The sequence below is a fragment of the Bos grunniens genome, chromosome 4, assembly GCF_055505025.1.
Source record: "Bos grunniens cultivar Pamir isolate PY7600 chromosome 4, Bosgru_T2T1.0, whole genome shotgun sequence".
Taxonomy (NCBI): domain Eukaryota; kingdom Metazoa; phylum Chordata; class Mammalia; order Artiodactyla; family Bovidae; genus Bos; species Bos grunniens.
The window spans coordinates 63,448,914-63,463,622 of record NC_141168.1 but is presented as its reverse complement, the minus strand read 5'-3'; the positions used below and the strand labels follow the sequence as shown (position 1 = coordinate 63,463,622).

Sequence of the window (14,709 nt, the reverse complement as noted above, 5' to 3'; positions counted from 1 at the left end):
AAAGCTTGGATTCTCCTACAGTTAAATTTTCACTACATTATTTTTGGATGTTACAAAAGTAATACAAACATATAAACAGAAAATATGTAGTGGACTTCCCTAGTTTCAGCTCTCTAAGATATATATCAGATCAGATCAGTCGCTCAGTCGTTTCTGACTCTTTGCGACCCCATGAATCACAGCACGCCAGGCCTCCCTGTCCATCACCAACTCCCGGAGTTCACTCAGACTTACGTCCATCGAGTCAGTGATGCCATCCAGCCATCTCATCCTCTGTTGTCCCCTTCTCCTCCTGCCCCCAATCCCTCCCAGCATCAGAGTCTTTCCCAATGAGTCAACTCTTCGCATGAGGTGGCCAAAGTACTGGAGTTTCAGCTTTAGCATCATTCCTTCCAAAGAACTCCCAGGGCTGATCTCCTTCAGAATGGACTGGTTGGATCTCCTTGCAGTCTAAGGGACTCTCAAGAGTCTTCTCCAACACCACAGTTCAAAAGCATCAATTCTTCGGCGCTCAGCCTTCTTCATAGTCCAACTCTCACATCCATACATGACCACTGGAAAAACCATAGCCTTGACTAGACGAACCTTTGTTGGCAAAGTAATGTCTCTGCTTTTGAATATGCTATCTAGGTTGGTCATAACTTTCCTTCCAAGGAGTAAGCGTCTTTTAATTTCATGGCTGCAGTCACCATCTGCAGTGATTTTGGAGCCCAGAAAAATAAAGTCTGACACTGTTTCCCCATCTATTTGCCATGAAGTGATGGGACCGGATGCCACGATCTTCGTTTTCTGAATGTTGAGCTTTAAGCCAACTTTTTCACTCTCCACTTTCACTTTCATCAAGAGGCTTTTTAGTTCCTCTTCACTTTCTGCCATATAATTTTTACAAACTACATTAATATATGTACTCTGTTCTGAAGTAACCCCTTATTGATGGAAATGGAGAGTGTTCCAGAAATTTTCTATTATAACATTACTAGAAATAAATGTCCTGAATATATATTATCATATACTTTTGCCAGTCTTTAACTGATTAAATATCTAAAAGTAGAGTTGCCAGGTTAAAAGGTACGTGTGTGCATGCTCAGTCTCTAAGTCATGACTAGCTCTTTGCAACCCCATGGACTATAGCCTGCCAGGCTCCTCTGTCCATGGCATTTTCCAGGGAAGTTTTTTAACAAATATTACTAAACAGCCGCATAAAGAGTTTATAACTTACTTAAAAAGCAGAAGTGTACCTATTCTGCTGGGCTTCCCAGGTGACTCAATGATAAAGAATCTACCTGCCAGTGCAGGAGACCCAGGTTTGATCCCTGGGCTGGGAAGATTCCCCTGGAGAAGAGAATGGCAAACCACTCTAGTATTCTTGCCTGGAGAATTCCATGGATGGAGGAGCCTGGTGGGCTACAGTCCATGGGGTCACAAAAGAGTCGGATATGACTGACTGACTAAACAACAACAAACCTATTCCTGCTACCCCTTACTTGCTCTGGACAGTATCACTTTTAAATTTTGGCCATTCTCTTAGATAAGAAAAGGTAGTTCTTGTTTTTTTTATTTAGAAGTTTGAGACTATTATGGGATTGAACAGTCATTCATGTGGTTTTGGTCATTGCAACATCTTTACCAGAGGTCTCAACCTGGTGGAAAAAAAAAAAAAACCTTTTCTTTACTTATTGTTTGTGCTGTGCTGTGCTTAGTCACTTGTGTCCGACTCTTGGCGACTCCATGGACTGTAGCCCGCCAGGCTCCTCTGTCCATGGGGATTATCCAGGCAAGAATACTAGAGTGGGTTGCCATGCCCTCCTCCAGGGATCTTCCCAACCCAGGGATCTAACCCAGGTATCCTGCATTACAGGCATTCTTTACCATCTGAGCCACCAGGGAAGCCCAAGAAAACGTGAGTGGGTAACCTATCCCTTCTCCAGGGGATCTTCCCAAGCCAAGAATCAAAACAGGGTCTCCTGCTTTGCACGTGGATTCTTTACCAGCTGGGCTACCAGTGAAGCCCTAATTATTGTTTATCCTTTATCTTTATGTCACCCTCATTTTCTGGTTTTATCACTTTGGTAAAAGTCAACCTCCTTGAGGCTTTGCATACTATCTTTACACTGTTCAAATAAGACACATTCAAAACCTATACATTTTGATTGTCCTTTCCTCTCTTACTTGATTTTATCTCCATCCCATTCTGAAATATATTATTAGAAGATAATTTTTTTTAAAAAAGTAAAAATCATGACTCTCATGAAGATATACAAATGAACATGTGTTAAAGATTTTACTTTACTCATCTGATGAGGAATCCTGGCAAATGTTACATCAGTTCCAAGAAAAGTCAAAAGGCACCAATCTATGTAGAGTAAAGGAATGGAATAGCAAATGGAGGAAAAAGTGTTGTTTTTTTTTTTCCTGAGGGAAGAAGAAAGTCAATTGAAACTCTATCAAACAAGACAGAACATAATTGTCTATCAATTTTTTAAAAGTTGTAAAATAGCTCAAAGACTATGAAAGGCTAGCATGTGTTAATACAGAAAGCTAAGGTATATGCATATAATGTATAGTTTTACCTTGAAACACAATTTTTTTCTACAGCATTTTCCCTTTTGATCAAAAATAATCTCAACAGATTATTCTTGATTACAAAATAAGATTGGTCTTAGTAGATTTGCCCTGGTAGTTTTCACAGAGGCAATAAGACTACTTCTTCACCCTGCAGGCCTTTTGAAATCTGCTTTAATGTAAGTTTTCATAAGTAATCTCAGAATGGACTTTTAAAAGTTTCTTGACATGTGCTATTCTGAGATTAGGAGACTAAAGTAAGAGCTCACTCCTAGATTTCACCTGCATTACCTAGAAATGTGGAAAAATTCCTCTTTTCCAGTTCTCCCAAATATTCTAAGAGTCTTGAGCCTACCAGGAGGTAAATTACCACACTTACCTGGGAGGCTGGGAATCCTGTGAAAGTGCAGGGCAGTGTACCCAGGAGGGTTTGTAAGCATTTGCTCATAAAGCCTAAAATGTTACTTGCTTGAAAGTACATGTCATGTTTGACTAAATTATCCTCATTCTCAAATATAACAACTGAATAACCACACACAAACAATAAGGTTGGATGCTTTTCTTATATTATACACAAAATTAATTCAAAATAGAACATAGACCTAAATATAAGAGCTAAAACAATAAAACTCTTGGAACAAAATATAGGAGGTAAACCTTTGCAACCTTGGGTTAGGCAAAGGCTTCCTAGATAAAACATCAAAAATACAAGTGACAAAAAACATTAGGTGAGTTGGACCTCATCACAATTGTGCTTCAAAGGACATCATTAAGAAAATGAAAAGACAACCCACAGAATGGGAGAAAGTGTTAGCAAAATGTATATCTGATAAAGAACTTGTATCTAGACTACACAAAGAAATCTTACAATTAAATAATAAAAAGATAAGTATCTCAAATTTTTAAATGGGTAAAGGATTTGTAAAAAGATTTCTCAAGGACTTCCCTAGTGGTCAGTGGTTACCAATCTGCTTGCTAATGCATGGGATATGGTGAGTTCGATCCCTGATCCAGGAAGATTTTACCTGCTGTGGAGCAACTAAGCCTGTACACCAAAAGCACTGAGCCTGTGTGCAGCAATTACTGAGCCTGCATGTCTAGAGCGCATGCTGCTGCTCCTAAGTCGCTTCAGTTGTGTCCGACTCTGTGCGACCCCATAGATGGCAGCCCACTAGGCTCCCCCGTCCCTGGGATTCTCCAGGCAAGAACACTGGAGTAGGTTGCCATTTCCTTCTCCAATGCGTGAAAGTGAAGTTGCTCAGTCGTGTCTGACTCTTATCGACCCCATGGACTGCAGCCTACCAAGCTCCTCTGTCCATGGGACTTTCCAGGCAAGAGCACTGGAGTGGGGTGCCATTGCCTTCTCCTCTAGAGCGCATGCTCCAAAACAAAAGAAGCCACTTCAATGAGAAGCCAAAGCACTGCAACTAGAGAGCAGCACCACTCACTGCAACCTGAGAAAGCCCACATACAGCAACAAAGACCCAGAAGAGCCAAAAAAAAAAAAAAGATATAAGAACGGCCAATAAACAGATGAAAAGATGCACAACATCATTACCCATCAGGGAAACGTAAATAAAAATCACAGAGTGATACTTCCTTGGTGGCTCAGCGGTAAAGAATCTGCCTGCAATGCAGGAGACCCAGGTTCAATCCCTGGGTCAGGAAGATCCCCTGGAGGAGACCATGGCAACCCACTCTAGTACTCCTGCTGACAGAATCCCATGGACAGAGGAGCCTGACAGGCTGTAGTCCATAGGGTCGCACAAAGTCGGACACGACTGAAGCAACTAGCAGTAGCAGCAGGATGGCTAAAATCAAAAAGACAGAAAATATTGACAAAGATGTAGAGAAATTGGAATCCTCATACACAGCTGTATGTAATGTAAAATGGTACAGTCACCATTCTGGAAAACAGTCTGTCAGGTAAACATACAGTTATCATAAAGACAGTTAAACACAGAGTTACCATATAACCTAGCAATTCTACTTTAAGGTATATATTCAAGAGAAGTGAAAACATATGTCGACATATAAACTTGGATCTATAATATTTATCTATGCTGTTGCTGTTGCTGTTAAGTTGCTTCACTCGTGTCCGACTCTGTGTGACCCCATAGACGGCAGCCCACCAGGCTTCCCCGTCCCTGGGATTCTCCAGGCAAGAATACTGGAGTGGGTTGCCATTTCCTTCTCCAATGCATGAAAGTGAAAAGTGAAAGTGAAGTCACTCAGTCCTGTCCAACTCTCTGTGACCCCATGGACTGCAGCCTACCAGGGTCCTCCGCCCATGGGATTTTCCAGGCAAGAGTACTGGAGTGGGTTGCCATTTCCTACTCCAGAGTATCTTCCCAACCTAGGGATCAAACCGGGGGCTCCCACATTGTAGGCAGACACTTTACCATCTGAGCCACCAGGGAAGCCTATAACTATTTATAGCAGCATTCAAAAAATGAAAAAACCACACCAAGTGCCCACAAACTGATGAATGGATAAGTAAAGTGTGTTATATTCATATAGTGTAACAACTGACAATAACAAGGAATGAAATGTTGGTACATTTTACAATATGGATACTAAGAGGAAGAAATCAATTACAAAAGATCACATATTATAAGATTCTATTTATATGAAATGTCCAGAATAGGCAAATCTGGGTTGGTGAGTTGCAGGCAAATGGGGAATTATTGTTAATGGGCTTTCAAATTATGGTGCTGGAGAAGACTCTTGAGACCTAATTGGACAGCAAGGGGATGAAACCAGTCAATCCTAAAGGAAATCAACCCTGGATATTCATTGGAAGGACTGATGCTGAAGCTGAAGCTCCAATACTTTGATTACCTGATGCAAAGAACTGACTTATTGGAAAAGACCCTGATGATGGGAAAGATTGAGGGCAAAAGCAAGGGGTAGCAGAGGATCAGATGGTTAGATAACAGCACCAATTCAATGGACATGAGTATGAGCAAACTCCAGGAGATAGTGCAGGACAGGGAAGCCTGGTGTGCTGTGGTCTATGAGGTCGCGAAGAGTTGGACACGACTTAGTGACTGAACAACTACAACACAATATTTAAAGGTGATAAAATTATTTTAAAATGGACTGTGGTGATGGTTGTATAATATACCAAGAACCACTGAATTATACACTTTAAATGGTTGAATTGTCCAGAATGTGAATTATATCTCAATAAAACTGGTATATAAAAAATACTAGCTAAAATTATAACCCTATATTGTTGTAGAGTTATATAATGATATATATAACTTATATAAGTTATATGATAACTCTACATTGTTGTTGTCTGATAGTAAGCAGAGTCACACCAGGACTCTGATAAATGGAAACATGTCATTGACAGTGAAGGAATAAGCAAATCTCCAGAAATGCCACATTTATATTTCAATTTCTGAAGTGTTTGTATTAACAAGCTTACACTCATACAAATTTAACCTAGATTAGGCTAACCATCTTTTCTGATTTGAGGGCTCTTTTTACATAACTCACCAACAATAGCATATCAAATAAACCTAATTTTTTTTCTTGCACGTCTCTTTTTATAAGGTGAAGGAACAAATCTTTGTGACTTTAAAAGAGCCCTCTGGAAAATCTCAAAGACAGTTTTAATTATCTGGGGTTCTCAAGAAGCTTGAGAATCCCAGAGAGGGGTGGAGAACACATAGGTCCAGCTCCTTTGGGAAAGAATTACTCTTTTTCTCTCCAAATGATAGTATATACATAGCTGCATTTCTCTGAAGCTATGACTCCTAAGTATAGTGTAAACCATATAACAGTTATTACTGTTACCCAAAGCAGCTAACTTCTATTTCACAGAAAAAAATTGGGGAATGAATAATTGTCTGTCACACACCAGCATTCTGTACTACATTTGCAGAGGCCATGAACATACCTAATGCAGCTTTCTAGAACCACACACATCATTTATATTTGCTTCTCAAGGGGCAAAAATGAGTACATTCATTACCGACTCAAGAGACAGATTCATAAAAATAAGAAGGAAATGGATATTAACTTGAAATTATGATTAATAATTAGTATTTCAGTATTTTATCTTACTGTCTTAAGATACTGCTATAGTAATTATCTAATGAATGTCCATTAATTAACTCAAGTTACTGTCGTTTCAAGGTTTTAAGTTACCTACAGTTCTTAGAAATTATCTTTGAGCTGACATATGACAAAACATAATTATTATTGACATAAATTTATTGGAATAATAATTTAATCTGGGTAAACACAACTTTATGTTTTTCATAATCTTAAACATTAAGTAGAAGTAATATAAGTTTATTCAATTAGTGAATCTATTTAAGATTAGGTAGTACATATTCAAGTAAAGTAAACATCTATACTTATGTATTTTACTTAATAATGACAAATCATAGATGACATAACTTTCAAAAAATAAAACCAGTAATATTAAACTTGTCTCATTAACTAAATTATTTGAAAGTGAACTCTTAAAACATTTCTGAGCTGAATACTTTTTAAATCTGCCACACTGAAAGTAAGAGAACTTCAATTTCCCTATTTTCTGAGAATTTTGCATGCTAAATCACTTCAGTGGTGTCTGACTCTTTGCAACCCTATGGACCATAGCCCATCAGGCTCCTCACATAAGAGGTAAAAGCCTTTCTAAATTATAGTGACATACAGATATACAAAGAGAAAGGGAGAAAGCTTATAGCATCTATTCTGAAATTTTAGTCATGGGTCAAGAGTAAACACAGAAATAAAAATTTCACGAATGGACACAAAATTCTTAATTGATTAGGTATCAAAACAGACAAACAGAAAAGACTCACATGCCAGATTCTCTGCTTTCTCTTGGTCAGCTGGGTTCTCTATTAACTATTACTTCATTTACAGAGATCATCAATGATCAGGTCATGAAGTCAAATTTCTAACAACTACTGGGAAAGAACGTATTGACCCCCGCAAAATCCGAACACAAAATGTAAAACTGGTAGAGAGGCAACTTAAAATTAGAAAAGCACAGAGGAAGCAAAGTTTTATTGCCATTTTGGGTTTACCTTTGGAAGCCAAGAGAAGACTAACCTGGGCCTAAGTTGCCCACGGAGTGCGCTTCTCTCCTTATGAAGTTTTCCTGGCTCTGATGCCTGAATCCACTGAACATCTCAGTGGAACCTCCAAAACTGTTAAAAGATAATTTTTTTGGAAAAGATAAAATCATGACTCTCATAAGGATTTTAAAGTGAGCATGTGTTGAAGATTTTATTTTAGTCATTCAGTGAGGGAATCAGGTAGTTGGTGTAACTGGCTTAAAGGAAAAGTCAAAAGGCACTAATTTCTATGAAGTAAAAAGGAATGACAGGAGGGCATGGCAACCCACTCCAGTATTCTTGCCTAGAGAATCCCATGGACAGAGCAGCCTGGCGGGTTACCAACCTTAGGGGTCATAAAGAATTTGACACAACTGAAGCAACTTAGCCAAAGAATTGATGCTTTTGAACTGTGGTGTTGGAGAAGACTCTTGAGAGTCCCTTGGACTGCAAGGAGATCCAACCAGTCCATTCTAAAGGAGATCAGCCCTGGGTGTTCTTTGGAAGGAATGATGCTAAAGCTGAAACTCTAGTACTTTGGCCACCTCATGCAAAGAGTCGACTCATTGGAAAAGACCTTGATGCTGGGAGGGATTGGGGGCAGGAGGAGAAGGGGACGACCGAGGATGAGATGGCTGGATGGCATCACCGACTCGATGGACGTGAGTTTGAATGAACACCAGGAGTTGGTGATGGACAGGGAGGCCTGGCGTGCTGTGATTCATGGGGTTGTAAAGAGTCGGACACGATTGAGCGACTGATCTGAACTTAACTGAAGCAACTTAGCACAGCACAGCACAAAAAGAAATGGAGGGAAGTCAACTGAAACTCTTCCAGACCAGACAGAATGTGCATGTGCATCAATTATAAAAGTTGTAAAATAGTGCAAAGATTATGAAAGGCTAAAGTCTAATGTATAGTTTCCCACTGAAACACAAATTTATTTTTTCTGTAGTCTTTTCTTCTGGATGTCTTTAAATAGCATCTGTTCATGTCTCCTGTAGATCCTATAAATGTTTAATTGCTCTTCATATAAAACCTGGCTCTTGTATGATTAGCAGTTGAGAAAAGATTCCTACTTATGTGGTAAATGCAAAGCGGTTTTTAAAAACTTATTTTATATTGAGGTATAGTTGATTTACAATGTTGTATTAGTTTCAGGTGTACAACAAAGTGATTTAGTTGTACATTTACATATATCTGGGGCTTCTCTGCCGGCTCAGATGGTAAAGAATCTGCTTGCAATGCAGGAGACCCAGGTTTGATCCCTGGGTCAGGAAGATCCCCTGGACAAGGGAATGGCTACCCACACCAGTAGTCTTGCCTGGAGAATTTCATGGATAGAGAAGCCTGGCAGGCTACAGTCCACGAAGCTGCAAAGAGTTGGACACGACTGAACAACTAACACTGCATACTTCATACATATATATGTTCTTTTTCAGATTCTTTTCCCATGTAGGTAATCCTTTCACAGGGACCATGCTAATCTCTGTATCATTCAGATTTTAGCATACGTGCTGCTGAAGCAAGCATGCAAATGGACTTTATTAACACTTCCCCCTGCTTATAGGATATAAATTACTGCTTGAACTAATTTTTTTTCATTTCTCTATTAGTTGTTTGTGTATCATTTATAGATGGTATGCTAAAGAAAAGAGATTGCTCATTGTTAGGAACAATTATATTTATAGGATGAAGTGGAGGGACCCGCAAAGCTCATTTAATTGACTGATTGATTGATTGAATAATTACTTATGGATTGTTCTCCATTGCTAGGCATCATGCTTTTAAAAAATGCAGTTTCAACTTTCAAGAATTTAATATTTATCAGGGTCAATAGACAAGAAAATAGTCACCTTCTGATAGCACAGGCTGGGAGTAAAAGTCACCTGAGACACCCGAGTTCAGTCCTCAAGGAGTTAGCAAGGTCGGTGTTGTTAATAGGTTTCAAGCACAGTGAATAATAGTGCATGTGTTGGAAGGCCAGAATGCACATAGCACTATGGAAATTATGATTCCCTCTGTGTAGCTGGAGCACAGAATGTGAGAAGAAGACATAGCAAGAGATGAAGTTGGGAGGAAAACAGGGTCAGCCATGGGATGAGACGTTTGTGACAAGCTAAAGAGCCGGCTGTCTGCTGCAGGTAAAACATTTTCAGCTAGAGAGTTCCAAGATCAAATTTGCATTTTAGAAAGATCTCTCAAGCAGCAGGGTGGGGAAAGGACTGTTAACTCTGAAGTTTTTCAGTGTATATTCTATTACTAATTTAGTACGTATTTTTTAAACAAATTTTCACATTCCTCCTCCCCTGCAATCTTTGTTTACAATGTTTGGTCTGTAGCCACAGCTTTGCTGCATTCTCAGTACGAGGCTGTGACATCGTGATAGAGGATAAATGAAAAGAAATGAAGGGGATAAAATGATATAAAGCATGAGTCAGCAAACTGTGGCTTGCAGGCCAAAGTTCGTTGCCTGTTATTGTAAATAACACTGTATTGGAACACAGCCAAGCCCGTTTACTTCTGCAGAGTCCTCTGGCTGCTTTTGTGTCCCTACAGAACAAAGCTGAGTTCTTGTGAGAGGCTGTCTGGAATGCAAAGGCGAACACATTTACTATCTAGTACTTCAGAGAAAAAGTTCGACAACCCTTGATGTGAAGAGTTAAAAGTTTGTATGTTAACTTATTTAGTTGATTTGATCATATTCCCTGGATCAAAGGATTTATGCAAATGTGTGTGGCCAGTCTCATGAAAAAATTTAAACCTTGAAAACTCCGCTGGTAATAATATGTATGAAGATGACTATATTAATTCCAGTAGATCATCTACATGATTTTAATTCTTCTCATCATCTTCCAAGAAGAAATAGAAAGATCTGGTTTATGTGCTGTGGAACCTGACTTATTTTTGTTCAAGGAAAGATACTCGATTACAGATACATTTTTAAATATTCTGCATACTTTTAGGACTTTGAATTTGAAAATCTCCAGGACAGTAAGTACAAATTTGAGAATGAAGAATAAATAGTTACAATGTTTCCTGGATTTCTGGTGTCCTGTCTCTGACTTTCGGAGAAGGCAATGGCAAGCCACTCCAGTACTCTTGCCTAGAAAATCCCATGGATGGAGGAGCCTGGTAGGCTGCAGTCCATGGGGTAGCTACAAGTCAGACGTTACAAGTCAGACGTGACTGAGCGACTTCACTTTCACTTTTCACTTTTCACTTTCACACAATGGAGAAGGCAATGGCAACCCACTCCAGTGCTCTTGCCTGGAGAATCCCAGGGACGGCAGAGCCTGGTGGGCTGCCGTCTATAGGGTCGCACAGAGTTGGACACGACTGAAGCAACTTAGTAGTAGCAGTAGCAGTCTCTGGCTTTAGCACAATGTCTTATCAGTGGGAAAAATACACACAAGTATTTTGTCATTAACAAATGGTAGCCACTCCTTAGAGTCCTTATTCTAAACAAGAACAAGTTGGCTTGGACTGCACCAAATAGGTACCTTACAGAGAGTACGGGACTCAAAAAGGTTAGACACAAACACTTCACAGCCAGTGTCCCACAAGCTGCTTGCTCAGCCATCCTTAGCTAGAACACCTTGAATGTTTGAAAATTTGGAAAACAAGCAAAAATCAGTTTTATGGTGAAATGTTCTGCAGTGTCTCAGTACCCACCTCAGGAATTTGACTGTGACACATGCATCAGTAGCAGTTATTTAATAAGAAATTGCATTGCGGAGTTTAAGGCCAGAGAACAGTGATGTTTAAAAAAAAAAAAAAGTGTATTTCAGTCCTTGATTGAAATTATCCAACATTTTGAGAAAAGTCAATTTGCATAACAGTTGGTGTTTCACCTCCTGGTGTTAAACCCATCTTCCCTACGCTGTCTTTTTGGATCTGTTAATCAAGTTTCCTGTCTTCAGTAGACAGCAGCCTAATTGCTTCTGTCCTGCAGAAACCCCTTACTGAGAAAGAGATTTAATTTGTATCTTAATCCAATATTTTTATGCAGTATGGTAAAAACACTCACTTCTTACAGTATTTTGTCAGCTTCATCATTAGTCTCCTAATAGAATCCCCTCCTTTGATCTTAATCTGACTTCTTTTTTTCTACTACCTCTGTCTCAACTTTTGGTTTTATTCTTTGACCCATAATATCCTTTCCTGCCAAAGAAAAATCATCATCATCACTGTAAGAAATATAGATTGCTTGCCCACGGGGTACATTTCATTGTACCTGGTGCTGTGGGATTTTACCAGGTTTCATTAGCTTTCTTCCCTGATGTAGAAGGAAAAAACAGAAAAAAAGAACAAAAAACAAAAAAACACACATAGATACAAAACCTTTACTTTGTGTCATTCCTTGTATTTGTAGAAAATGAAAAACAGTGTTCCAAAGTGTGAAGTAGGCACTAATATGGATCTCAAAACTATGTGACATAATTAGAAATGTATTCAAGCCTGTAAGCATATTAGAACTGACCTTTCACCCTGTTTGGCTTTCTGTTTCTTGCCAGCATGACTTTTTCTTCCATCTACCCTTTTCCTTTTTGCCCCCATCTGGCCTTCTGACAGCCGCAGAATGAGTGTTAGCTATGTACTATTATTTGACATCCTTCTTTTTATAAAATTGAATTTCTTTTGATAAATGTCAGAAGGGGACACACATTCTTCAGTAAAATGAGCTAAGCCTAGAACAGATTTGTCATTGCCATCTCCCTAGTCATCTCTTTTGCTTCTGACAAATACAGTATGTCCTGAGCTTGTCTGTCCTTGGTGACCTTAAAGAAATGGAAAAGTGATCCCATCCTTTCTGATTTCAGTACCATGAATTGTCATAGATGGCAAGTTAGAAATGATTAACATGTTTACATATTCCTCCTTTGTTTGCTGTCCTCTCCGGGCAAATGTATAGAAGGATGGCAGAACAAAGCAATGAGACAGGCTTTATGGTAAATAAGACTAGCTTGCATTTTGATTTGAAAACTTTTAATATTGTGAAGATTCTTTTAGTTTTTATTTCCCAAATCCCTTTAGCATCCCAACAGAGGGATCAATTTTTAAAAAAGCTGACTCTTCATCATTGAATTCCCCTCTATATGAATCATATTAAAAAAACAGGAAATTCGCATAAACTTTATTCCAGTGGAGGGGAGGAAGAATATCTTTTTCCTTTACCTTTCTAAGTTCTCTGTTGGGATCCCTATAACAAAAGGAAGATTAGCAGGAGAAAAACACGGCAATCTATTAAATGTAAGTTTTATGTGACACAAGAGGCTTCATAAGGAAACTCAAATGGTTAAACCTGAGTGTTTTTATGCTAGATTTGATGAAGAGTGGAAAGTTCTGGAAAGACACAATGGGATAAAGAGTATGAATGAGCTGTATAGTCAGAGGGACCAGCGGGGTGGGATAGGGACTGTGCACTTGGATTCTTCCCTGTGGCCCTCTATCTTTAGAGATTAGGATATTCCTTTCCTCCAGGTATAGGGAGGGCGCTTCTCAGTGAATGTTTTATGACCTGCTTCAGGGGAAGTAAAAAAGTCTTTCCTTTACATGGCTTTTTTTTCAAATTTCAACAGATAAAAATAACTAATATGCTAAGTTGCAATATTTGGCAGGTACCCTGCGTAGTGTCAACTAATAGGAAAACGTACAAGGTAAGAGTTGTGAGTTAAGTTTTATTCGGGATCTTACTGAGGACTATAGTCTGCACACTTAGTTCACACTATAGTTTTCTATGGTGACAGCTCCCTTCCGGGAACAAGTCTTCTGTCTATATTCTTCTAGGCATCCAGGAGAAAGCCAAAGTTTCTTCCTGAGTCTCCTGGGCATTGTTTTCAGCTGTAAATAATCTGCATGCCAACAAAACATTTTGGGGTGGCAATTTTTGCTCCCCTGAACCTGTCTTGAATCTTCTCACAAGAAAGTGATCATTCTTTCCCTAAGAACATGATATTATTGTTAGTTATTCCAATGTCAAAACTGCCCTGAAGGGCAGAAATAGGAAATAAAAAGAGCATATACCTATAATGATATATTATCCTATTTTCAGATAGTTGGTCCTAGAAATAATAGGAAGTCCTTCTTTCTCAGATCTGGCTGAAGGCCTATTGTTGTCACATTACTTTTCTTTGAATTTCAAGTTAGAAGGAATTTCAGTGTGTGAACTATCAGTAAACAAAGGGTGTTGCCACCATCAAGCCATCACATTACAGTCACCCTCATGGTGCACCCCGAGGGAACTTGGGATGGAGACTGGACTTGTACCTCTATCTATCAGTCATTCACTGCAGCCACCTCTGATGATATACCCTCAAGAGACTCAGGATGAAGTCTGTCTTCAACTTGAGCACAGGATTCTGACCCCAGATAGCTGAGGCACATTTCAAAGGGTTGCTTTCACTAAGGCCAGACTTTTGCATCTTCCCAAACACAGAAAAGGACTCAATTCCTTAACTTAAGATATCTGGTATTCTTTAATTAATCTTTTGATGTTTCCTGCAATGCAGGAGACCTGGATTCGATCCCTAGATGGGGAAGATCCCCTGGAGAAAGAAATGACAACCCAATCCAGTATTCTTACCTGGAAAATCCCATGAATGGAGAAACCTGGTTCATGGAGTCGCAAAGAGTCGGGCATGACTGAGCAACTTCACTTTCTTTCTTTCCTTCTTTTGATGTTTCAACTACCTGGTCTTTGTTGCAAAACCTTCTGTATGTCCTAGTTTCTGCCCCTTCAGAACAGTCCCTTAGAGTTTCTGAGACACTGTGTCCTAGACTTAAGTCCTCAGTTTTGTCCGTGGAATAAAATATACCTCTCAACTTTAAGACTGTGAATTTTTTTTCAGTCGACAAATGTTAGCTATGTGAGAACGATTTCAACTAAACATTACAGATGAGTCATCAATGATCATTCAAAGATCATTGAATGAAATGGAACATTCATCAATTTTATTTCTTTAACAAACTGTTACTAGTTTCTTCTGTATGTAGATGAGGTGTTAAGCATGGATTGGGTAGAAAACTAAACAGACAAGGTTCTTGCCTTCATGCGATTTGT

The 14,709-nt window shown here is 39.1% G+C and overlaps 1 non-coding gene across 1 annotated transcript; it reads right to left on the bottom strand.

The window, feature by feature from the left end:
• Positions 1–9,074: 9,074 nt before the first annotated feature.
• On the bottom strand, positions 9,075–9,179 carry LOC147374253 (U6 spliceosomal RNA). Its single transcript, XR_015163353.1, has one exon. It is a non-coding gene; the product is annotated as a U6 spliceosomal RNA (small nuclear RNA).
• Positions 9,180–14,709: the final 5,530 nt, after the last annotated feature.